General features: G+C 33.1%; 1 pseudogene across 1 annotated transcript; it reads right to left on the reverse strand.

Annotated features, from left to right (window-relative positions):
- Positions 1-7718: 7718 nt before the first annotated feature.
- Positions 7719-18374, reverse strand: LOC146914571 (receptor-like protein EIX2; annotated as a pseudogene). Its single transcript, XR_015014290.1, has 4 exons — positions 17254-18374; positions 12638-13974; positions 8303-9196; positions 7719-8043 (listed from the first exon to the last, which is right to left on the reverse strand). The product of XR_015014290.1 is annotated as a receptor-like protein EIX2 (transcript).
- Between the last annotated feature and the right edge of the window lie 6425 nt (positions 18375-24799).

Raw genomic sequence — 24799 nt, forward strand, 5'->3', positions numbered from 1 at the left:
AGATTATTTACGTAATTAATACTCCACCTTTAGAACTCTCATATTTACTCTCTTAGTATATTTTTTACGTATAATATCTACTAAAAACTGTTCATTTTGAGTTCTTACAATTTATTATATTTTTATTTCCATTAAAAGACGTATATATTCAAAAGTTATCACTATAAACATTTGTTAGCTAATCTTGTGTTTCAAGCGTCAACATTTATGAAAATTATATTTTAGACTTCATATCTAAAGTGGTTAACACTTAAAGGGTACTCGATAGAGCGTTGGTGGTTGAATAGATTAAGGTGTGCAGGCTTGAAAAGTTATCACTCTAGGAAGATGAAGGTTCCATCTTTGCCGGCCACATTCTTCCTGTCATTGTAAGATAATTTCAGCTTTGCTCGATTTAAAAGTTCTTGTTGAATGAAAACCTCATTCAATCAGGTCATTATTATTGTTTCCTCTAATTTGACAGAAAAGCAATTGAAGAGAAACACAAGAACGATAAAAGTAATCATGGGGTTTCCTATCTTTTACAATACCACCACTCCACCAGCGATATAACATTAATATACAAAAAATTATTTAAGTGTATAATTTGAATTATAAAAAATTTAGCCAAAAATCAATATCCTCTTCCCATATAATATTGATAATATTGTTCCTATTGTAGTGAAATACTTCCTATATTAATGGGATTTAATTTTCTTAATTAAAATTTAAAATAATATTATTAAAGGATAAAATAGTAAATAAAATAGTTTAATCGAAGGATAAAATAGGTAAGAAAAAGTCAGCTTGAACTTGTACACCCTCTGTTTTAAAATACATGTCGCAGTCAACCATTCCACACACGTCAATACAAAACTTTGATCATTAATATCTTTAATTATATATAATGAAAAATTATAAAAATTTGATAATTTAAAAATATTCTTCGAGACAAATCAAACAACATCTTACATGCTAACATTTACATTTATATATTAGTTAAAAAATATGATTAAAGTAAGCTATGTAAATAATGCAGATTGTAAAACTATGACATGTATTTTGAAATGGACGAAGCATATTTTAAAATTATTTTCTCTATATATAGCATAGAATAGATAACAAAAGAATCTTACACAGTTTCGATACAAACTGTTGTGGACTTTTTTCAAAATTATGTCATATGATAGAAAAACTTTTTCTATAGAGTTTAAGCCGGCTCTAGTTCTATCTCTCTCTCTCTCTCTCTCTCTCTCCAGGTTTTCTCTTCCAGTTTCTTCATTGGGGAGTGGTTTTGGGTCAATTTTTGATCTGAAATCGCCCCCTCTTCATCTTTTTCTCTCTATTTCAATCTCTCTATTTCAATCTAAATAAGTGATCTTCACATAGATCTAGGCTTTTTCTTTGTAATTTCATCATCTAAGTGTGGTGGTTTGTTGTTCGTCGTCTTGTGCGGCGCTGTTCGATTTTCTTTCTTGTTGCGGTGTTCATTCGATTCATCTTGAAAGATCGATTATCCAATAAAAGATTTGGGCGTCAACGTTGCAGATCCGGAGGCAATGGATATTCTGGTCACTTTAATTTTATCATATATTTTTGTAGGCATTATGCCGTTATATGCTATTAACTTGGATGATGTGAGTTCGCAGATTCATCCTATACGTTTTTAGCGGTGTTGAATGATGTAATCTCTCGATTTGAATGAATGAATATCATTTTATTTTTGTAAAAAAAAAAAAAAAAACTTTTTCCAAATACAAGGACAGTTGGAAAAATCAGTACTACAACAAAACAAAGACCTGGAAACTCTCCGGTCTTCAGGGCAATCAACACGTAAAGTAATAAATAATTGATGACTTTTCTTTTCTTTTTTTTTTTGAAGAAAAATAATTGATGACTTATAACCACTACATATAGAAAAGATTAATCAAAAATTAATGATTTTGAAAGATTATTCATGAAACTTGTGTGTACTAGTATTCTCATAAACTTGTTCTTTGGTGAAGGCAATAAATAATTTTAGGTGAAGGTACATCATTGTCTATATTTATCATTCTCATGTAACTGTCCCGATAGGGAAAGCTTAACCTCCTTTAAAAAAAGGGAAATCTTAACCTTTTAGCTGAAGGCACATGAATAATATTTGAAAAATACTAGTAACACAAAATTTAACACACTTTTCAACATGTGTCCAGCATTTCTCATACTATTTAATTGTATTTTTAACATGACCCCTCAGACTAGCACTTTTCGGGATTGAAGTTTACCTATATCTAGTTCAGAAATTCAATATTTTTTTTTATCATAAGAATGGTTTCTATAATTTCTAACATGTTAACGTTTTTCGGTTAAAATATCAATGAGGAATGAACATATGCAAAAAAGGGTAAACTTCGAAGTCTATAATTGAGCAATTGAGACCTAAGCTATCAAAACAAACAATTGTGAAATTTGAGATCAAAATCAAACAACTGTGAAACTTGGGGCCCATAGCTCCATTTAGGTCAAAATATTAAGACTATTAATTTTCTCATACATTCTCCCGCACCCTGTAAAATTCCAAAAATACCCTTCGGATTATGAAATCCGAGTTGGTTTTCCCAGAGATTTTCGGATTAAATAATCCAAAAAACCCTTTTACCAGAACTTAAATACACTTTACTTTATTTTATATTAGTTAGATGCCAAAATAATACATATAAAATCTCATTTTATTAATATCATTAATACATTTACAATAAAGTTGAAGCTTAAATCTTATTACATAGAATTATTAAAACACCTAAAACTAATCTATTAGCGTAAAACTAAATTTGTAACACAAGAAGATGGGGAGGCTAATGGATTAATGAATTACTTATCATGGTTTTTAATCGATAGATTATTTACGTAATTAATACTCCACCTTTAGAACTCTCATATTTACTCTCTTAGTATATTTTTTACGTATAATATCTACTAATAGGCTAAATTTCGAAGACAGTGGCCATGTGCACGACAGAGTAGCAGATCTTATAATAATTTTTGATATTAAACAGATACCATTAGATTCCACGGATGTTATTTTCGAAAACGAATGGAATCGTGTGGAGTGTACACTATTTAGCCTCAGAAACAAACTTTTCATTGATAAAATAGGAATCAGTGTATTCAAACAAGGAATTAACATGGAGGACGTCCGATTCTCCAATCCAGAATTGCCGAAAGATAAAATTGGAATCAATGTATTCAAACAAGGAATTATGGATAAATTATTTTATTTTCCTTCATATACTTTGCAGATGTACTGAATATTTCATATCACAACAGTTAACAACAATAAGTTAGGAAGAGGTCTATCATCATACACACCTGTTATCGACAAATCTCCTCACTTAAGAGATAATGTTTACATCTTGTATCTATTATAGACAACTTTTTTCTACTAAATATAACATCTTATTCTGACTAGAACCTTATTTGTTCATTCCATCATAGCTCTCAAAAATTAAACATATCTGACCATTGTTACGACTATATATGAATGGTCAATCAGTTTGATGAGGCTCTTTATTTTCTATTTGCTCTCAAAAGCCTCTCTTTTGGATGCAGTCTTTATGCCTCCAGATCTGAGAATATTTGAAGCAGTGTCATGCTTCAAATGAGTGAGTGGTTGTCTGGTTGTATGATGGTCTTTTTATGCTTTCCTAAGTCAATTTTTGGAATTGCAACTGTTGTGCTCTCATGTTCAATCAATTTTGAGGTTTTTTTTTTCCTACGTGTATTCTTGTGTTTTCGATGTCTGTGAACTTCAATCAGTTTAATTTTGCTTAGCAGGGTTTTGATATTGAGGCCAGTAAATTATAAATAGAGAAAATAAATGGTGGATGAAAATAAGAACACGAAATGATGTGTAAATTTGGCATGTATACATATTTTCGTTAGGTAGTAAAAGCATGTAATCCACATGTACTATATTTTTATATCATGTCTTAGTACGAAGTGATCTTCGCCTTTTAAGAGTGATTGATCACCACATGGGAACCTATAGGGCACAACACACAAGGTGAGTTTTCTTCTCCATTTGAATCTTTTTTTATACGCAAGAGTCAGGATCGAAGCTATGACTACTTGCTTAAAGGGATTCAAATCCATTACCACTTGTACAATTCAATTGTTGGTCACAAGTACTATATCTACGAATACAAATTGATTAGAAATTAATCAAATTAAACCATAATAAAGACATGGAATGAAGAAAAAAAAAATCAATTTAAGGAAGAATATGCTATCTATATTTTAAAATTATACAAACCTAGAACTGCTTGAAATTTTTGTATAAAAATCTAAACGTGCTTATTGTAAAACCAACCTTATGTTTGAAATGAGCAACTTTAAGGGGATATGCTGTCCAAAGCAAATATATTTTTGTAAATCCACTTTTTAGTAAAGATACCATCTGAAGGTGCAGATTCGAAAATGGTTATGAAGGAAATCCTTTCTTTTACACTAACAGAAAAGGTACATATATATTGTTCGCCATTAACATGCTTTTTTGCAACTGCATTTAACTTCTCCTTTCTAACATGCCTTTCATGATAATTGTTGCCGGGTGGATTTGTGTGGAAAATAATTGTTCAAGAATTTGTCCCGCGAGCCATCCATGTGACCCATGCCCACCCGTTCGACTAACCGGTGTTACTACCCTTTCAAGAATCATCTTTTCCTTGACCTTTAAGTCGAATCTGCCGTCTGAGGCCACTACGAGTTGCTAGATGGTACCCATTTCTTCTACGAGGCCTGTAAAGAGGCATTGAATGGGACGGTAAATGGATTTTTGTCAAGAAGATGATGGATGGAAGGAAGAAACACAGGGGGTGGTTTGAATCGAATATGAGGGGTGATTTTGGAATTAAGGAATCTGTGAGTAAGGTAAGACAAGAACAAGATGAAGAGCAGGCGCAGCCATTTGTGTTGTGATGTTTGTTGTACAATCATAACTATAATCAGAAAATCTCCTCAGTCGTGAGATAATGTTTGTTGTACAACTTGTATCTATGTAGACAACATGTTTCAATTCAATATAACATCTTATTCTTACCAAATTCTTATTTGTTCTTTGTATCAAAGTTCTCTGGAATTCGAACTTTACATCATGTTCAACTTTTGCAATTGCAACTGTTGTACTATCATATTCAATTCTTACCAAATCCTTATTTCAATGTTTGAGCAATCCAAGCGTGGATAGTCGTCCACATTTTGGGCCAAAATATATCCTTCCCACTATACTATGTTCAAAATACGGGCCTGACTGCCAATGACGGGCCTCCGGCTCAACAGGCGGATAACGCTGATGCATCGGAGGAGGCGGAGAAGGATACGGATAGGGTTACGGCGATGGATAAAAATTTATATTCATAATTACATCCTCCGATCGACGGATACGAAACAGACGGAGGCGGGGGCGCCACAGCAATCAGTCCCACACAAACCGGTGAATAACAAGGCGGTCTGTCACAAACTATATTAAGCAGATTTTGAAATAAGTCAATCGAGAGATACGATAAAATGGAAGAAAAGCAGATTTTGTACAATCGGAAGTTACACTATGATAAATTGATAAACTTTTGAGCAAAACTGATGGACCGTAGAGCAATTCTATTTGGTTTTGTGCAATAGGAAGTTACACTATGATATATTTTTCCATGAAATCTGCAATGAATGAGTGCCTAATCTTCTACTAACAGAGTGTGAAAAACTGAATAGTACTAACTCCCTCCCTAAAGATATTATTGCCATTCTTTCTAAACAGAGTGCAAAACAAATTCTACATTAACGATATATTCTTACATGTTGTGTTAAGTTTTACTCTCATGTATAATTTTTTTTAGATGACTGTGAACATTGAAGATGTATCACGGAAGAAGATAAAAATGTATTACATTACTAACGAAGTGTGAAAACACAGACAAGCTCTTTTGGCTGTCTTTATCGCTTCTAATGTGGATGCGGTAGATTCATTACCTGAAGTCTGCACTTGAGTTTTAGGTGAACGTTTGATAGTAATGACAGACAATGAAGGAATGAACTATATGTCACGTTTTCATTACCTGTAGTCTGTGTCATTTTAATCGAATTAATGGGAGGTGAGTGTAATTTTCCTTATTCTTATCAATGTCATGTTTCTCTGCAATTACTCTACTGTAACTCTATATCAGTATTGTCAATTGTCATAAACTAACTATCTTACGCTTTTAGGTGAAAGAAACATTAATAAATTTTTGTTGTATGTTCTTTGGGGTTGAAATGTGACCATAAATACATTTTAATTCCACCGGTGATGTGCTGAAATTCTGTTAGACAAATACATTTTTTGAGCTCTGACTGATCTCAAGGAGGCCATTCTGATGCTGTACTGAACTAAGTATTCTTTTAGGTTATGGATGATGGAGAACTAGTTTTTTTTTTTTTTTTTTTTGACTCAATGATGGAGAACTAGCTGGAACAGAACTGAATGGAGAAAAAGAAAATCTTAATATATATGGCAGTAAAAAATTAAATTTTGGATCATTATTGGTTGATTTTCCTTTAAAAGAACTACGATTTGTAGTTTACACACAAAAAACAAACTATATCTATGCATTCTTATAATTCTCTATCATTATTGAATTTTCTTGACTTGATGGTTAACCCATGAAGCTTCTGTATGGAAAACCACTAAGCTTTTTATATTATACGGAAGCTAAAAACCAAAAACTGCTTCAAATTAAAATTTTGACACATTCTCGCACTATAATCTTAATATAAACTTCTAAAACTTCTAGGAAAATGACAGTAAAAAATTCAGTAAAGTCATGGCGTAGAAATATCTTAATGTCATTGCATTGGGTTTTTAGCAGCGGCTAATTAGTGGCCGCCGCTACAGTCAAAAGCTGGCTCTGTAGAAGCGTTGCGTAGCTCTGCTTAGGAATAAAAACAAAAAATTATACAATGTCCTGATTAAGTTGTGAAACGGAAACATACGCGCAAAATTGATGTCTATTACATGTTTTCTTTTTGGTTTCTTCATTGCAGTATATGAAAAATATGAAACTTGAAATGGTTAAGGGTAAATGGATTTATGACAAATTATATGGCTAGTCCTGACCAGAATCAGTTTGACATTCTTCCTGTTCTTTCTGTCATTCCTGAGGTAAGTCAAATAAGGTTTCGTAAACAATTTCACAATTTGATATTCTTCATTACTTCTATTGTATGACTATAGAAAAGGTGCTTATATTGTTTAAAAAATCATTCATTTTAATTATAAGTATGCAGTGTGTGGATAGTTTTACCCTGATAGTTTAAAGTCAACATTCTTATAATTAAGATATGAAACTTGAAATTCTAATTTGATCTATGATTTTAATTATAAGTACTTTCTGTCAATGACTACTATGCATTTAAGACAAATTCACAAACACAGACAAGTTCTAAGTAATAAACAATTTCACATTTTGAAATTCTTCATTATTGCTGATGCATGATTGTATAAGCAAATTTCAGCTCCCACCATAATCCCAGCAGCAATTACTTCAACAGCAAGCTAACTTGGTTCGACAGTTAATATCACGCAATACTGTGAGAACTAAGAACTCTTATAACGAGAGTAAAAAAGGTAATTTTTACTTGTAGAATACTTCACCAATGTTTATTTCTTAAATAAATGACAGAGAATACAAAAGGTAGTGCAAGTTACAACTCAATTCAACAAGACATATTACAAAGAGAAACCCCAACAATCTATTTCCTTGAGGATTGTTTCTCCTCTCCCCTCAACATCTCTCAAAACATTTGTCCGGATTACACAATCCGGATGTGTAAAACAGGGTGCCTTTAGCACGTCCAGATTGTATATTCAAGAAAAATAGTGTTTAGAGATATGTTGGGAGCGAGGAGAAATCATCTTCCAAGAGTTACAATGCAAATAATTCATAAACCATTCATCTACCTAGAGTAGGAATTTCGCTGCACAGACCTTAATCTGATCCACCACCAACGAACTATCGAGTACCCTTCAGTGAAGATGCAGAGTATTCTGCCACCCTATATAATAGTTTAAATGTTAACACAATATTGTAAAGGATAAATTTTGAACATATATGACTTACACTATCATCAAAGGATAAAAATATCTGCTTATTGCAATGGACCAAGAAAAAAATCCTTTAAACTCTTCCAAATTACTAAGAGCAGATTCGATACTACAATGATATACTTTTAGATACTACAATGATATATTATGATGACAATTTGATGTTAAATGTAAGTATATATGAGAGGTTAACAGTTAAAGTATTATTACCAGTTAATCATTGAGCCACCATCTGCATTTCACATATATATTATCTGCTAAATTGTTCATGAAGTTGAAATAGGCATGTCTCCAAGAACGCTTGATTATGATTGAGCCAAACACTCCCCAGAAGCCTATAATAAATCCGAATGTCAGACTGATGTAAAATCCACGATTGAGAAGCAAATCTTCATCGTCTTGAATTTTTACTTTTGTTTCATGTGTTGGCTCCCCTTCAAGGCACAATTTTACAAGTGGTGGACCACAAAGATCAAGATTATCTTCGTAAAATGAGGCATTGAAACTTTGTAGTTGTGTACTCGTTGGAATTTCTCCAGATAATTGATTATGTGACAAATCTAACACACTAAGTCGATCGATTTGAGAGAGACTAGGAGGAATTGAACCAAGCAACTTGTTTCGTGACAAATCAAGAAAGTCAAGTGATGTTAGCTTTCCAATATTTGAAGGAATTTTCCCTAAGAAGTTGTTTCTCGATAAATTCAACGAGACCAATTGAATCAAATCTGCAATTTCAGGTGGAATCTCTCCAGAAAAGTGATTGTTTGAGAGATCTATGCTTTTTAGAAGAAACAATTCATTGTTGTTAAACACATGTTCTACACCTTTCCATGTCAATATTGCATTCAATTGATATAACATACCTCCTTTAAAAGAAGTAGTGTCGATATAATACCAATGATCGGAAAAACCTTGTGATGGAACTTTTTTAGTCATCGAAGTGAAATTTTTAATGCAATTGGGAATTCTTCCAGATAGACTGTTCAATGAGAGATCAAAGAGTTGAATGTTTTGTAGATAGCAAAGTTCTACTGGTATACTTCCAAAGAAATGATTCCTTTGTAAGCTTACAACTTGCAACTCTTTTAATTCGCTTCCAATCTGTTTTATCTTGGTTTTCGGGTGTCAAACATTGATTACGTTTGAACCTTTTAAACCGGTGATATCTTATTTTTTCTTGGGAAGGGAAAAAAGTAAGCAAAACCCTTGAGAATCGAGGTCCGGGAGTTGTTTTCGCTACGGGAAGGTGTTAGGCACCCATAACGACTATAGTATCCTATAGGAACCGTCTTTAATTTCTACGCGCGCGCTTTATTTTTAAATGCTATTTTGAAAGATGTTATTTAAACCTAAGAGTTTCTAAGTGAAGAATTGGAGGGAGAAGAATGTTTTTGAGTTTTTATTTTAGTTGAATTGAAGGAATTTTGTTCCTTGCCTACGTACCCGATTAAGGGATCAAATCCACCGTAGTTCTCTCTCAAAAAATGTTTTTTGTTTTTGTTGGTTGATTTTAAGTTTGAAAATTGGAGTTTGAAGAATAGAAAGAGGCCTCAAGGGCATGAGATTGGGAAATTGTGAGGTTGAATTAGTCATTTGCAAAAACAAGTCAAAGTATGATTAAAGTTTGTTGAAATTTGATTAAGAAAATGAAAAGAAAAATCAATGGGGTTTTGACCCCAAAGTTTATTGTGAAAAAGATTTGGGTGAAGTTTGTTCATATTTTTTTGGAAAATGATTTTTTCTAAGTATAAATCCTAGGCATACATCTAAGCATACAATCCTAGACATACATCTAAACATGCATATTCTAGCTATATACCTAAAGTGATGTGTGTGCATGTGTCGGTGCTTGTGTCGGTGTACATCATTAGAGTCCATTGTCCTTTACATCATACCCTAGATACATTCTATGGCCTCTTTGCCAAGAAAATTAAAAGTGCACAAAGGAAAAATATTACAAAACTCCTAAGTGTTTACATTCTAATTTTGATACAAATTCAATTGCAAGAAAGAAATAGAGATGAATATGGGATGAAATGGAGATGCTTATGAAATGATGAAACATGAAATGAAAAGAGTTAGTAGCACCTGACAATATCAAAGGAAATAAAGCAAGAGAAACACTAGAACATAAAGGATAGAAAATGAGTGCAAACATGGCTAAAATTTGTTCATAGAATGCAAGAACCATATGACCTATAATTCTCACATTCCAATGCATTTTTAAAGGTTTAGAAACAAGCCTTGGAATGGGAATTAAGGCAACATGAGTTACTTGGCATTTTAGAACAAATTTTAAGCATATTTACATTATTTAACTACACAATTAACTTGTAAGCTAAGTAACTAATCAAGATTCATACTCATGCATTAATATCAACACAAACAGTAGTTAAAACTCCCTCAAATCAAGTGGCATAGGTCACAAGTGCCCATCAAGCAATAGGATTGAAATCAAGCAAAGTTTCATTCATTTTTTAGCACAAAATATGACAAAAATAGCAAGAAAATTAACACCTTATTTTTAACCAATTTTAACATATGAAAATTATCACAAAATGCTACAAAAATATCAAGAAGCCTACATGAATTTTTTTGGAATTTTTTAAAGGTTTTTTTTTAAGCTAAAAATTACAAGAAAATTGCTAGTTTTAATCAAGAATGGTGAAAAAGTCACATATATTTTTTTATCAAGTTTTATTGTGAAACAAGGTTATGAAGCATCAAGAAAATTATCAAAAAAAAAATGTGGACATTTATTTGGAATTTCTTGAAGAAATTTTTATCATGCAGGAGGTGTAAAAAGTGGAAACAGTGTGTAAAATAGCAATAAATTAGCAAGAAAGCGAAATTCAGCAACAGAGACCCAGGCCCATGGTCCTTGATGGATCCTGGATCATCCATTGGCTTTACAGCCTTTAGATTGATCCAGGTCCAATTTTGACCAAGATCCAAGGGCTGAAGACGCACAAGACAAAGTGGATCAAATCAAGCACGCATCAGGTCCATACAACTCATAACAAGACGGATCTAACGGTCTAAACATGAAGGAGCACAGAACGAACACAACACGCGCGCGCGTGGGATCAAAGGCAGGGTATATAAGCGGTTTGCAGAGAGAGAGAGAGACACAATACACATACATTTCTCTCTCTAACATAAGTTAGAGAGAGGAGCTCTGCAACAATGAGTCTTCTTCTCCGATCTTCTTCCGGCGAGTTCAAACATGCCGGTACGGTGGTCCGCCAGTGGCGCCGCCGTACCGGTGGAGTTTTTCAAAGCTTTTTACATCCTTGAACTCGTCTTCTCCTCCTCTGATTCGAACCTTCTTTGTTCCTTCTTCTTCTCTCCCAAACTGCTCTGTGATCGTGTAATTCGTTAATCTAATGGCGAAATTGCGCTTGAATTGCAGAGCTTATGGATTCGATGATGACGATTTCGTAAGAAATCTCTGAGAACCTGCTTCAAACTTGTTGAAATCGTTGGATTCTGTTGCAATTGATTGCGAATTTGAGACTGTTTGATTCGTTTTTGGTGAAATTTGTTGTTGAATGGTGTAATGGATGAGGAATTCTATGCGAATTTGTGTGGATTGTGTTGTTGAGAAACGGTTAGGGTTTGAAGATGATGAGTTTGTTCATCATGTTCTTGAGCTATTCTGCGTTTTGATCTTTCTGTGGTGGAGAGAGGAATGGAATTTCTGTTTTTGATTCTGTTGTGATGTGGCACTGTGTGTGTGGGTCTCTGTGATGAGTTGGCTTTTTATAAGTGATGACTTGTGCAATCTGGACAAATAAAAAAATGACATGTGGCACAACTTTGTAACAAACTCTTGGACAAATGGACAAATGAGAAACTGACATGTGTACAGACCTGATGACTTGGACAAAAAGGACTAAAATGCAATATTAAAAAATAAAAGGACCAAAAATGAAACAAAAGAAAAAAAAAAAGAATAATAAAATTGGTAATTTTGACTAAACGTAAAGTGAAACCGATAAAAAACACAAAAACGGACTAAAACGAACAAATGGCCTAAATGAGGTACTTTAAAGTACCTCTCTGCCGAAATTTCGTGTGAAATGACCAAAATGCCCCTGGGGCTGAAAATGACTCAGATGCAATTGAAAAATGGATTTTTAACAGAAATTGAATCAAAGACTCATACAAGCAAAATTAAAAGACTCAGAGACAATTTTTAGGATTCAAACAGGGCTTTAACACATGAAAAGACTAAAATGCCCCTAGGGGCAAAACTGACTCAAAATGACTTCAAATGCAATTCTTGAACTGGATTTTGACATAGACTTGAAATGAAGACTTATTCACACTACTTGAAAGGACTCAAACAAAATTTTGAAAGACTGAGAGAAATCTTGACATAGGAAATGACTAAAATACCCTTACATGTGAATTTTGCAAATAACATTGAAATAAAATGCAGAGAAAGATGTAATTGATCAGAGACATATCAAATGACTTATAATGCAAGAAAAGAAGAATTGAATAAGTATTTTTAGGTCCAAAATTAGGGTATAACACAATCCAATAAGGGACGAGTCCTCCTAATCTATTTTCTCTAAAATCTAGCATTACTAAATTTGTGCAATTCAATAAGGAGAAAGGGATCTCCCCTGTTAAGCTATTGTTCCTCAATAGCAATGCTTGCAGTTCTACAAGTGATCCCATGGAAGAAGGAATCTTCCCTGAAAAATTGCTGTGGCTCAAATCTAGATAAGCTAATGCCTTGAAATTGCTCCAACAGTCTGGAATTCGTCCAGATAATTGATTATTTGAAAGGTCAAACTGGCCTAACATTACATCTATACCATTTGCACATAAGAATGGAAGACAATCAGAGAATTTATTTTTGGACATATCAATAACCACGGAACCTTGGAGAAATGGTGGAATGGGCCCTTCAAATTCATTTGATGAAAAATATAAATAAGAACAATGATTTTTGACTTGAAGATTTGGAATTGATCCTTTGAGATGATTGTTTGAAATGTTGATGCTGCTGCACTCTTGTGATGAGAGTATAGCCCAAAATCCCTCTGGAACATTATCTGAAATTCCAGCATTTGAAATATCAAGATCCTGCAGGTATTTTTGTGTCTGGATCCATTTAGGAAATGTAAGACCAAATTTGCATGATCTCAATCTTATATGGTACAGTTGAAAAGGCGGTACCCAATTTTCAGTAAATGTCAATGCTAGTGAATTGTTAGACAAGCCTAATTCCTTTAACATTGACATAGCGGAAAAATGAAAGTCAGAGATCACACCATGTAAAGAGTTCGAATCCATCCTCAGTGTCCTTAGCTTAGCTGGAAATCGAATATCTTCAACTACCTTTCCATTTACCTTATTTTTAGAAATATCGAATATTTCCAAAGATGAGAATATTGAGAGATCAGGCAGTGTGCCATTAATTTGATTCATGCTTAGATATAATTCTTGGAGTGAGTATCTAGCACATATAGATAAGTGACGAATTGTTACTTGAAGCTCACCACTGAATCTGTTATTGGACAAGTCCAATGATTTCAACTTACATGCATTAATCCAAAATGATTTAGGAATTACCCCTTCTAAAGAGTTTGATGTGATGGATAAATTCTCCAACTGAAATGGCAAGCTACTACCTTCAGGAATCTTTCCACTCAGCTTATTACCTGAAAGATCCAATGTTTTCAATGATGTGAATGCAGAAAGGTCGGGTATTGTTCCAGTGATTCCATTAAGACTGAGGTCTAACACTTGAAGTGAATTTCTAACACAACCACTAGACAAATTATGAAGAATTGTTTGAATGTCTTCTGTGAAATTGTTTCCAAACAGATTTAAAGAACGTAAGTGTAGACCAAGATTTTCGGGTGTCAAGCCATTGATTGGACTTGAACCTTCAATCTACCGGACTTGCTCGGTTTTATTCTTGGGAAGGGAAAAAGAGATTAAAAAACCCTTTTTGGATCCGGGGGGTCGGTTACGATTCGGGAAGGTGTTAGGCACCCGCGTCGTTCACGGTACTCCGTGAGAACCTCTTTCTAACTTTATTTTTATTTAGAAAATTATTGCTTAAAGTATAAGTGAAAGAATGGAGGGAGAAGAAGTTGGAGTTTTGGTTATTTTCATTTGATCGATTTGAGAGGAATAAAGCCTCTGCCTACGTACCCTTAAAAGGGATCAAAACCACCGTAGTTCACTCTTATAAAAATATTTTTGTGGGTTAGGTTGATTTTAATTATTTTCGAAAAATGGTTTTCAAGAAGGAGATTGAGGGGCCTCAAGGCACTAGAAATAAAAATAGAAGTGAGGTTGTTTCATTTTATTTAAGAAATTGAGTCTAAGTTTAATTAAAGTTCAATTAGGAATTTGATTAAGAAAATAAAGGGAAAAATCACTTGGATTTGGATCCAAGGTTTATTATGAAAATAATTTGACTTTTGCTTATTTTTTGGAATGAAAAAAAGGTTCTACTAAACTAACATTAAATTGGCGTAACGATGCAAAAAAGTAAAGCAAGCATGGATAAAATGGTGTAGTGTCGGTGCTTGTGTCGGTGTGTGCAATTACTAAGCTATTACATACCATTCCTAAATGCAAAGCCCACAACAAATTACATCATTCCCCTAATTATACACACTAATAATTATGGGGCTTTGCAATAGGAAAAAATGAATAGATATAAAAATTTAAAGCAAAGCATGATTAAATGAGATATAGAGAAAGTTTAAAAGCATCAAATACCAAAATGCAATGCGATGATAAGGCATAAAATAAAGCAAGATGCGCATGTAACAAATGCACAAGACATTAGAAAGAATGCATGACATAAAGCTTTAAAGCCAAGAACACAAAAAAGATAAAATATGGGAATCAAGGTTTTAAAATGGATGAGACAATATTAAAAATGCGTGAAAGAAAATTTACCATGTGACATTATGAAATATAGTGAAATATTAATATCAACAGCAAAAAAGAGCAAATAAAATGATAAAATGAACACATCTATTTTTTTTTTAGGAGTTTTTGGCGAAAATTTGAATGGAATAGGGTGTAAGTAACACAACAGAGGGGTTTCAGTAAAAAAGTAGAGAAAAATGAAGCTGGGCCTTCACTTTGATCCACTGGCAGGGGATTTGATCCTGGCCGTTGGATCGTTTGATCATAAGGCTGAAAAATGACAATGCACGCAGTACTAACACAGTAAATGTAACATGAGATTGATCAGGGAGTTTCAGTGACCCTTAGATCTACGAGGTGACAGATCCAACGGTCACTAAGCCACAACATACACAAAAACAAGCAAGACCTATGGGAACCAACGAAACAGGAACCACCGGATCACCTAAGAAGATAGATCTGATGGTTGAAAGAGAAAAGGAAGGAACCAGAATAAACCGGTTCAACTCAAGTGAACCGGACCGGTTTATTCATGGTTATAAATCCTCAAAATCGGTTTAAAACTTCATAACTCCTCTTCCTCTCTCTCTCTACATAATTTTTAGTGAGAGAAGCTCTCAAATGAGAGTCTTCTTCTCCGATCGAACACTCCGCCGCCGGCGCGGTGGCCGGCCACCCTTAGGTGGCGGCGCCGCCGCCGGCGATATTTTTTTGCTCCGTTTTCAAAAATTTTTTTACATTTTTAAATATCCTTTTTCTTCCTCTTTCTAAATCTGAACTTAGATTTTCAAGACGGAGTGTTGATCGGAGTAGATCTAATGTTTTTTGTTTCGAAATTTTTTTTTACAAAGATGAACATGACAACTATAGTAGCATGAGAAGAGAGAGCTCGATATACCTTGCTAAAAACGGAGAATAGGAAGACTCAGAAACGGAAAACTTCAAAAGGAAAATCTTCAGATCAACTCTTCACGAATCCGAACCCACTGCTTCGTTGCTACTGCCGTTATTGTTGTTGTAGATCGAGAACACTTGCGGCTTGAGTATTTTGAGTCCGAAACAGTAATGGATTGGTAGAGCTTTGTGAGAATTGGATCTAAAAAAACGTGGATGAGATCCGAACTTACGAAGGTAGTGTGAAATGGTTACTTGATGTGATTGTTCATACTGTTTTTGGTAATGTTGTGATTTGAGTTGTTGATTTGTGTTTTGGTTGGATCTGGAAAAAAAATCAATCGGTGTTCTTCAAGTTGTTCTTCATGTTCATATGCTTTTCTTTTGATTTTTGTGGTTTGATTCGGATTTGGGAAAAGAAAAGGGAAATTAGGGTTTCTGCCGCTGCCACAGTGTAAAGCCAATGATTGGACCCCTGCTGCCATAAATGACAGTCTATTTATAGACTGTCATTTTAGGGTTTCAGAGCCTGAGCGAAAAAAGACCATAATGCCCTCATGTCTCTGATGAAAAATGCCAACACAACAAAAACGAAAATTGGGGACCAAGTCTCCTATAAGACCAATGACAGACTGACACTTGGACAAGACTAAAGGACTTAAGGACTAAAATGAAATAAGAATAATAATAATAAAAAGAAAAAAGAAAATAAAAAGGATGGTGAGTTTTGACTCACGTGACTAAAACTAAATATTAGTAAAAATTATAATAAAAATAAAAATAATAATAATAATAATAATAATAATAATAATAATAATAATAAAAACTAAAGACTTTATCTTAAATGAGGTATTTTAAAATACCTCTCTGCCGAAGTTTTGACTGAAATGTCTAAAATAACGCGGCGTTTTAATGTGCGAAAAAACATCTTTTTAAAGCGGTTTAAACACGGACAAAGAGGAAAATTTGAATTAAAAGCTTTTAGAGGAAATTAAAATATAAGTAAGACGTTAAATACTTAAAAAGAGCGCGTAAAATATTTTTTTTTTTTTTTTTTAAAAAAAACTGACGCGCAAAAGAAATAATTACACGAAACTTGGACAAAAAGAAATTCACTTGGAACTGTAAAATAAAGCTTCAAAAACAAGTTTAAAAGACGACTAAATGACTTTAAATAATTAAAACGAGAAAAGAGTTTGACACTTTAAAATACGACTAAAAAGAAATGACTGGTCCAAAATTGGAGTATGACAGTAAGGTACATACATTCATGAAGGATTTAAACACCCCACCCTTCAAGCTATTATCTGACAGGTCAAGTACCTCAAGAGACTTCATCACTATGTCGTAGCCATTTGATGGTGGATCCACCATTCGATTACCACTAAGGTCAAGCTCAACAAGATTGAAACTTATGTTTGACACCCACTGGAATATCAAAGATGACGCAAAGTTGTTCCAAGAGAGATCAAGGATAGAAAGAGAAGTGGAAAAGTTGAACTTGGATTGACTCAAGGAATGGATAAAATGATTAGAAAGGTCACAATTTCTTAAACTTAGTTCTCTCAGTTTTGGTAACTTACCAACCATTTGCAACCAACTATTGGATTTATCAAGATTAGATATCGACCACATGTGAAGATGGGTTTAAGAAGTTAGATTAGACAACCACTGACCTCCATTGTGATCCTCATTGTCAATTGTTAGAGCTCCTTCTTCAAGATAAAGCTCTTGTAGGTTCGTAAGCTTTCCAAGTTGAGATGGTATCTTTCCTTTTAAAGAATTTTCAATGAGATCCAGATACTGCAAGTTGGAGAGACGTCCAAGTTGAGATGGAATGCTTCCTTCCAAATAATTGTTGCTGAGATCAAGAAATTGCAAGTTGGAGAGATTTCCAAGTCGATGAGGAATCACACCATCTAAATAATTGTTGGAAAGATTCAAGTAGTTCAAATGTGAAAGAGACTCAAATTGAATATGAATTTGTCCACCAAAATTACAATATGAAAGATCAAGGTATCTTAGCTTTATGAGAGATCCAAAGAAACCTGGGATATAATTGTGTTCAAAATTATTCCCATTGAGGTTCAAATATGTTAGTTGCTGCAACTCCATCAATGATTTGTCGATATCACCACTGATATAAAATTTATTGTTATCATCGCTTAAATAATTTCCATGAAGGTCGAGCATAAGTACATGACCAGTGAGGTTGCTGCAACCAATTCCATACCATTGGCAGCAATCTTCCGTTGACCAAGATGACAACATGTCAAATTCATCAACAAGGCCTGACTTGAATTGCAGGAGTGCCTGCCTCTCAGTTTGTATGCACCTTACAACCTCTTTTGAACAAACAAGCTGGTCTGCTTTCAAAACCAAACAGATGTGAAATATGATTTGAATCAATTTCAAACAAAATGAATTCATGATTGACAATGTGGTCATGACAAGTTATGTATCAAGAGATATTTGTAATTTGATTGATTGTTGTGTGTTGTTACATTCCCAATAGCTGAATTTATAGTATATTGTAGCCAAGAGCCATTAGAAAGAAAGAAAAAGAGTAAAGATAACGTGGAAAACTTTTCAATCATGCATAGTATAAAGCAAAAGAATATTGCTAGTTGTCCGGAACAACCATTCCACGAAAGCGTCCCGAGCAGATTTTTACACAGTATCATTATTAAATTATACCCCACCTCTCCCTTGTATTGTGGGCCAGGAAAGAATTTAATTGGGTGATGGCTTTTCGGGATCAAATCGGGATGATTTTTTTCGAGGTAAATAGCAGCACTGAAAACAAAAATTCTCTTCCTTTGTTTTTTTATAGGCCGATGTCAGTAATTAGTTGTTATAATAGTATTCTTTTTATGTCATCAAATTTAAAATAAGTTCTATTTTGGCTTGTTAAAAAAAACATAACATTTAGCTAAAAATAGTGGGCAGGGTAGCCCACACACCCGTTATGATCTAATTTTTCATAACCATTTATATTTTTTTAATATTTTGTTAAACAAAAGATATGAAAAACCATAATATAAAGAGAGAAGAATATCCTGAGGGGTCATGAAAAATCTGTTAATAGACTTGAGGGGACATAAATCAAACTTAGCCAACAAAGAAATAAAGAGCACCTTATTTAACAAAGTGATTTTGTAAAAAACGATAAAGAATGTTTGCGATCAAATTATTTTTAATTTTTACAATATTATAACAAGACTAAAAGAATTTGAAGAATTTATCTAAATATTTAAAAACATTCAAAATTTCCATTCAACACATTTTTTTAGTGCTCCTAATATTACATAATTGTATGAGCGATTTTTTTAGTGCCCCTAAATTTTCATCCTGGAAAACTATTCTTTAGGCTTTCATTTTTTCGACAACTTGTTAACGAAATTTTTCCATAAAATTGCATGATAAAGGCAAGCATTACAATTTAAAAACTTTGCCAAAAAAGGGACCTTTATTGGAAAACTTTAAAAAAGAAAAGAAAAACGAGTTTGCACATTAAGAGTGTCTATCAATCATTATTCAGATGAAAGCACATATGACCATGAAAACAATGACACTTTCGAAAGCAGCATTACAGTTTAAAAACTTTACCAATAGAGGGCCTTTATCAAAAAACTTCATATTAAAAAAAGAAAAAGAAAAAAAAAACACTACAAAATGTCTCTGGTCTTCACTACAATTACAAAAGCGGCATATTTACAAACAAACTTATCACGTAATCACATTTTGCATGATAAGATCGAAGAGCAATGATCGTGTAGTCAAAACTATAAATTTAAAATCTAAACATATTTTTTTTAGGTAGTCACCATATATAAATTATTCTTAAAAAACATGTCACCATAAAAAGAAGAATTTTTTTAGTTACACTCCATGTATTCTTAGTTATAACTCAAAATAACAAAATTACTCTTAAATAAAATTTAATTTTCAAATTCACTCATTCACACAGAAAACTAACGTCTCTTCCTTCTTTCCTCTTCTGAAACTCAATTTAAGTTGGTCATGTAAACTGAGTTTACGTGTACATATACTTAAACTCAATTTAAGTAGGTCATGTAAACTTAGTTTAAACATGTCATGCAAACTGAGTTTGAGGGTACATACTTAAACTCGGTTTAAGTAGGTCATGTAAACTTATTTTAAGTAGGTCATGTAAACTGAGTTTAAGTGTATATACTAAAAGTTACATTTTTCTTTAAAGCAAGCAACTATTTTTTATCTCTGAATTTGTGATATGTTGTCACTATAATTTTTAAATGTATTAAACTTACAAACACTTATTAGAAAGGCCAATAACGAAAGAGTGTGAAGATAACGCAGAAGACTAGTCTTTCATAAAAAACAAAATAAAGTGACTTGGAGATTTCTTAGTCTTTTTTCTTAATCAAACAATCCTTTTTCTTTTTTATTATGTTCAAGACAAATATTAATTATCTTTTGACAAGATGTTAGTAATTATTGTTGAATTTATAATAAACCGTAGTCAAGAACCATTTGTAAGAAAACGAAGAGAGTAAAGATAACGTAGAAGCCATACTAATCTTTTCTGTATCATTTCAATTTTATCGGATATCCCCGAAGTGACAGGATAACGTAGAAGACTTTAGAGTGAAAATTATCAGACAAGGTTTATCATTCATACTTGTCTCTAGTGGTTAATAATGTATTTCCTAAACTACACTAACCATTATATGTATCAGTACATATCAAAATTGAGATAAGTATAAGCTTGATCATAGTAGTAGAATCAGTTATTCTTGAATTTTCATAAATTCATCGGCAAAAGTTATGGTGCATAAGTCTTTTCTTATGCACCATGCATAAACATATCACAACCGTCAGATCAGGGACACGTGTTATAATCTTGTGCTTCAGCTCTACATTTCCCCATCTCTCTCTGCATTTAACTAACAAACTTCTCTTTCTACAAAGATAATTCCTCTCTCTACTCTCTCTCTATTATCTCATGAACAACGCTGCCTATCACCATCTTCTCCGGTGAATTGTTCTTCTCCGACGTGGTGGCCGGTGGTGGCACCACCGCGCCGGAGTTACAAAACTCTGTCGTTTCAAAAAGTTTTCACATATTTAAACATCCTTTTCTTCCCTCTATTCATTTTTTAAATCAGTTTTTAGCAAAAACACTTAATAAAGCCTAGATCTAGAAATTACAGTAAAGTAAAATTTCTCAATCCTTTTGTTTTTGACCTTCTTCTCACTTCTGGATTCGTTCTCAATTTACGCTCTTCTCCTTTTGATGCGCGAGATTTGGTGTACACAGGCTTGGAAACGGTTCCGTTTTGCTCCTTCTTCCCTGGTCCGAACAGATTCTGTATGTATGAATCTGGCTCGGTTTCTGTTGTTGGAATCGAAAATGAATGGTGTGGTTATGGCTATGTTTGAATCCAACTTTGAATGGGTTGAACAGAAACAATGCGTTGTTGTGATTCGAATTCGGTTTGAAGTTGTTGTGAGTGTGGAATTCGAACTGTTTGTGATGTTACTGTTGCTGGAAGAGAGTTTTGAGGATGATGATTGTGATGAACTAGAAATGATAATTGCTGGAAAATGTTCCTAGTGTTCTTGATGAATTTTTTTTGATGATTTTGTGTTTTGTTCTGTTTTTGAGCGCTGCTGAACACTAGATCGGTGTAGGAGTGGAGAGAGAAGGCGGAGGAGAGAGACACAGGCGGTTTTGTTTTCAATTGCACAAGAAAACCATTAAGTATATCCAATGGTTTTAGAGTACAACTCACAGAAACCATTCCGACAGCAAAATGGTTTTGGAGTCCAAACTCACGGAAACCATTTTCAATGCAAAATGGTTTTGGAGTACAACTCACAGAAACCATTTACACTGCAAAATGGTTTTGGAGTACAACTCACAGAAACCATACCCATAGCAAAACCATTAGACAATTATTTTGGTTTCTCATAGAAGACTATCAAAACCATTAAACCATAATTATGGTTTCAGTAATAATTTCAGTGTATAACATCTTAATCATTATTCAAAACCATCTAACAATAATAATTTCAAAATACCGTTTCAAAATACCTTAATTTGATATACTAATATAGGTTAATCTGTACTGAGTATGGATTATGGATGTGATGAAAGTGTTGGGTTGGTAACAGTCATAAAGGATTCGAAATACCATACTTTACATTACATGAATTAAGAAAATAATATAACTAATTAAATATAGTCGTGTGACCGAAGCCATGTGAACTGTCAAATGAAGAAAGGTTAGACTAATGAAATAAATATGCAGAAAGTGTTGAATTAAACTCAACAGCTAATATATGTATTATACTTAAAAAAAACTAATATATGTATTAATTTGATATACTGATAGCGGTAGAATTAGAAAGCAATTGGGGTGTAGAAAGGTTAAATTATTTTTCTTGGACTAGGTGTTAATGGGTTGGACTTATGCAGGACTTATTAGAATTAAGCTTTCACTTGGGGTGTAGAAAACAATTATGTTGGGTGTAGAAAGCAATTATGCACGGTGCATAAGGATCTCCTTATGCACCATAACCACACCCAAATTCATAAATTGTCCACAAAAATGGAATTCAGTCAAAATTATTTAATAAAAACTAAGTTGAAATTGAGATTCCAAATGAAAGAGGAAAATCACAAATGAACCCTAATCTAATTCAGATTTTCTAAAAATTGAAGAAATCGGAAATTTTATATCATATATGAAATCAAACATAATGGTAAATGAGCGGAAAAGTTGAAAATGAAATATAAGAAATGGAAACTCAACCGGATATTCTGAAACGGAACGATGATGGTATTGATCTTCAACTGATGATAGATTGGAGATGCGAACATTTTTATCCTACGACAGAAGAAGATGAGGAGTCGATGACTGCTGAATGATGAAAATCGAGAGCGATCGAAGAGAATGCATGCGTATTTCGGTGTGGAAGCCAATAAATGATTTCTTATATTTTCTTGTAGTGTGGTTATTGCTTACATTGAACATAAGAACCTGCTAGAGACTGCCCTTCCTTGAATTGTGTCGGGTGTACACTATCAAGTCTCCGAAACAAACATTTATTGACAAAATAGGGATCAGTGTATTCAAACAAGGAATCAACAGATCTTTACTCACCTCCTTGCTGGTTTAGAAGTGGGTCCTTTTGCTGTCTTTATCGATTCATTACCTGAAGTCTGCACTTGAGTTTTAGATGAACCTTTGATAGTAATGACATACAACGAAGGAACAAATTAGAGGTAACATTTTCATTACTTGAAGTCTGTGACATTTTAATAGCACATAGCGGCGGTGAGTAAAAATTTTCTTATTCTTATCATTCTCGTATTACTGTGCTGTTACTCTATATCAGTATTGTCTATTGTCATAAACTAACTCTCCTAAGCTTTTAGGTGAAAGGAACATAAATAAATTTTTGTTGTATGTGTAAGGTGATCCCTTAGACAAGTGTTCTTTGGGGTTGAAATGTGAATATAAATACATTTTAATTCCACCGGTCATGTGCTGAAATTCTGTTAGACAAATACATTTTTTTGGGCTCTGACCGATCTTGAGGAGGCCGTTCTGATGGTTTGGTTGTGTATGTGGGTGTGTGCGTAAGCGCATGTGCGTGTGTGTGATCATATGTTTCTTATTCTATGATTTGCCGAGAATACTTGTATATGTAATGCCTTTCATTCTAAGTGGAGTGAAACTTTTTTCTTTTAAGGGAGAATTAAACTTCGGTATATTTGCTTATAGAAATTGAAACCAAAATATACAATTTTTTATTGTTAGTTCTCTTGTATAATCAAAAATATTTTTATATCTTTAAATATTCAAGAGCACTTGGGCGTTTAAAAAAAACACTTAAATGAGATATATATCAACGACTTAATTAAAGACGTAAATCTCTTGAGAGAGATCATAATCATTCATTGTTGTTTTTTAACAACCTAAGAAATTTATCATTACAATTGCACGCTGCAAGGATAGATATATATCAACGAGTTGGAAAATGCCCAAAGTAATCATGCCTTAAATTTGCGTGATAAGGACGATAACCCATGAGTAATCATGACTTTTAGAAAAAATGTCACATTGAAAAAATGACAATTTCAAAAAGCAGCATTAAAAACTTTATCACACAAAATTTCTATAAAAAACACTTTATAAATATTAAAAAAAACAACAGCACTACAAAATGTCTCCGATCTCCACTATAATTACAAATTAATTATTTGGGTAAGCTTGACATTGGATGTGGAATTGAATTTGAAGAAGATACTACTAAGTTGATTAAACAAAGACTACAAATGTGACACTGCATACGTAAGTCTAGAGACAGCAACGTGAGCCAAACAATATGTACTATTGATCTGACAAACTTTGATAATATTTTTTTACTAATATACAAATATAAATAATATCATATAAGATATTGTTGATTTCAGAATATTAAATTTTTATAATTTTTTTTAATAGAAAATTAAAGATATTATAGAGAAAAAATATGTATTGGTATGTGTGACAAAGCCAGCTGTATCACTTAATATAGTACGGAGAGATTATAACATGTCAATTCTCAAGTGATCAAGATTTGCGAGATAAGGTCGAGGAGTGATACTTGTGTGGTAATAACTATAATTTAAATTTCCTTAAAAAAAAAAAAAACTATAATTTAATTTTCTTAAGAAGACCATGGAAAATAGAACATCGACATCTTAACTCTTAATTAGCCAGGAATACATCCACGTATCTTCGCAGAAGGCATGCTATTACAACGACATTTATGATTGGTTTTCATGGCTTAAACCCGTAGTTGATGAGGAGTAGCAAACCATTTGCCAAGCTAACTTGCACATATAAGCCTCATTGTACATTGAAA

The sequence above is a fragment of the Medicago sativa genome, chromosome 6, assembly GCF_051527215.1.
Source record: "Medicago sativa cultivar Bolivia chromosome 6, Bolivia_mono, whole genome shotgun sequence".
Classification (NCBI taxonomy): domain Eukaryota; kingdom Viridiplantae; phylum Streptophyta; class Magnoliopsida; order Fabales; family Fabaceae; genus Medicago; species Medicago sativa.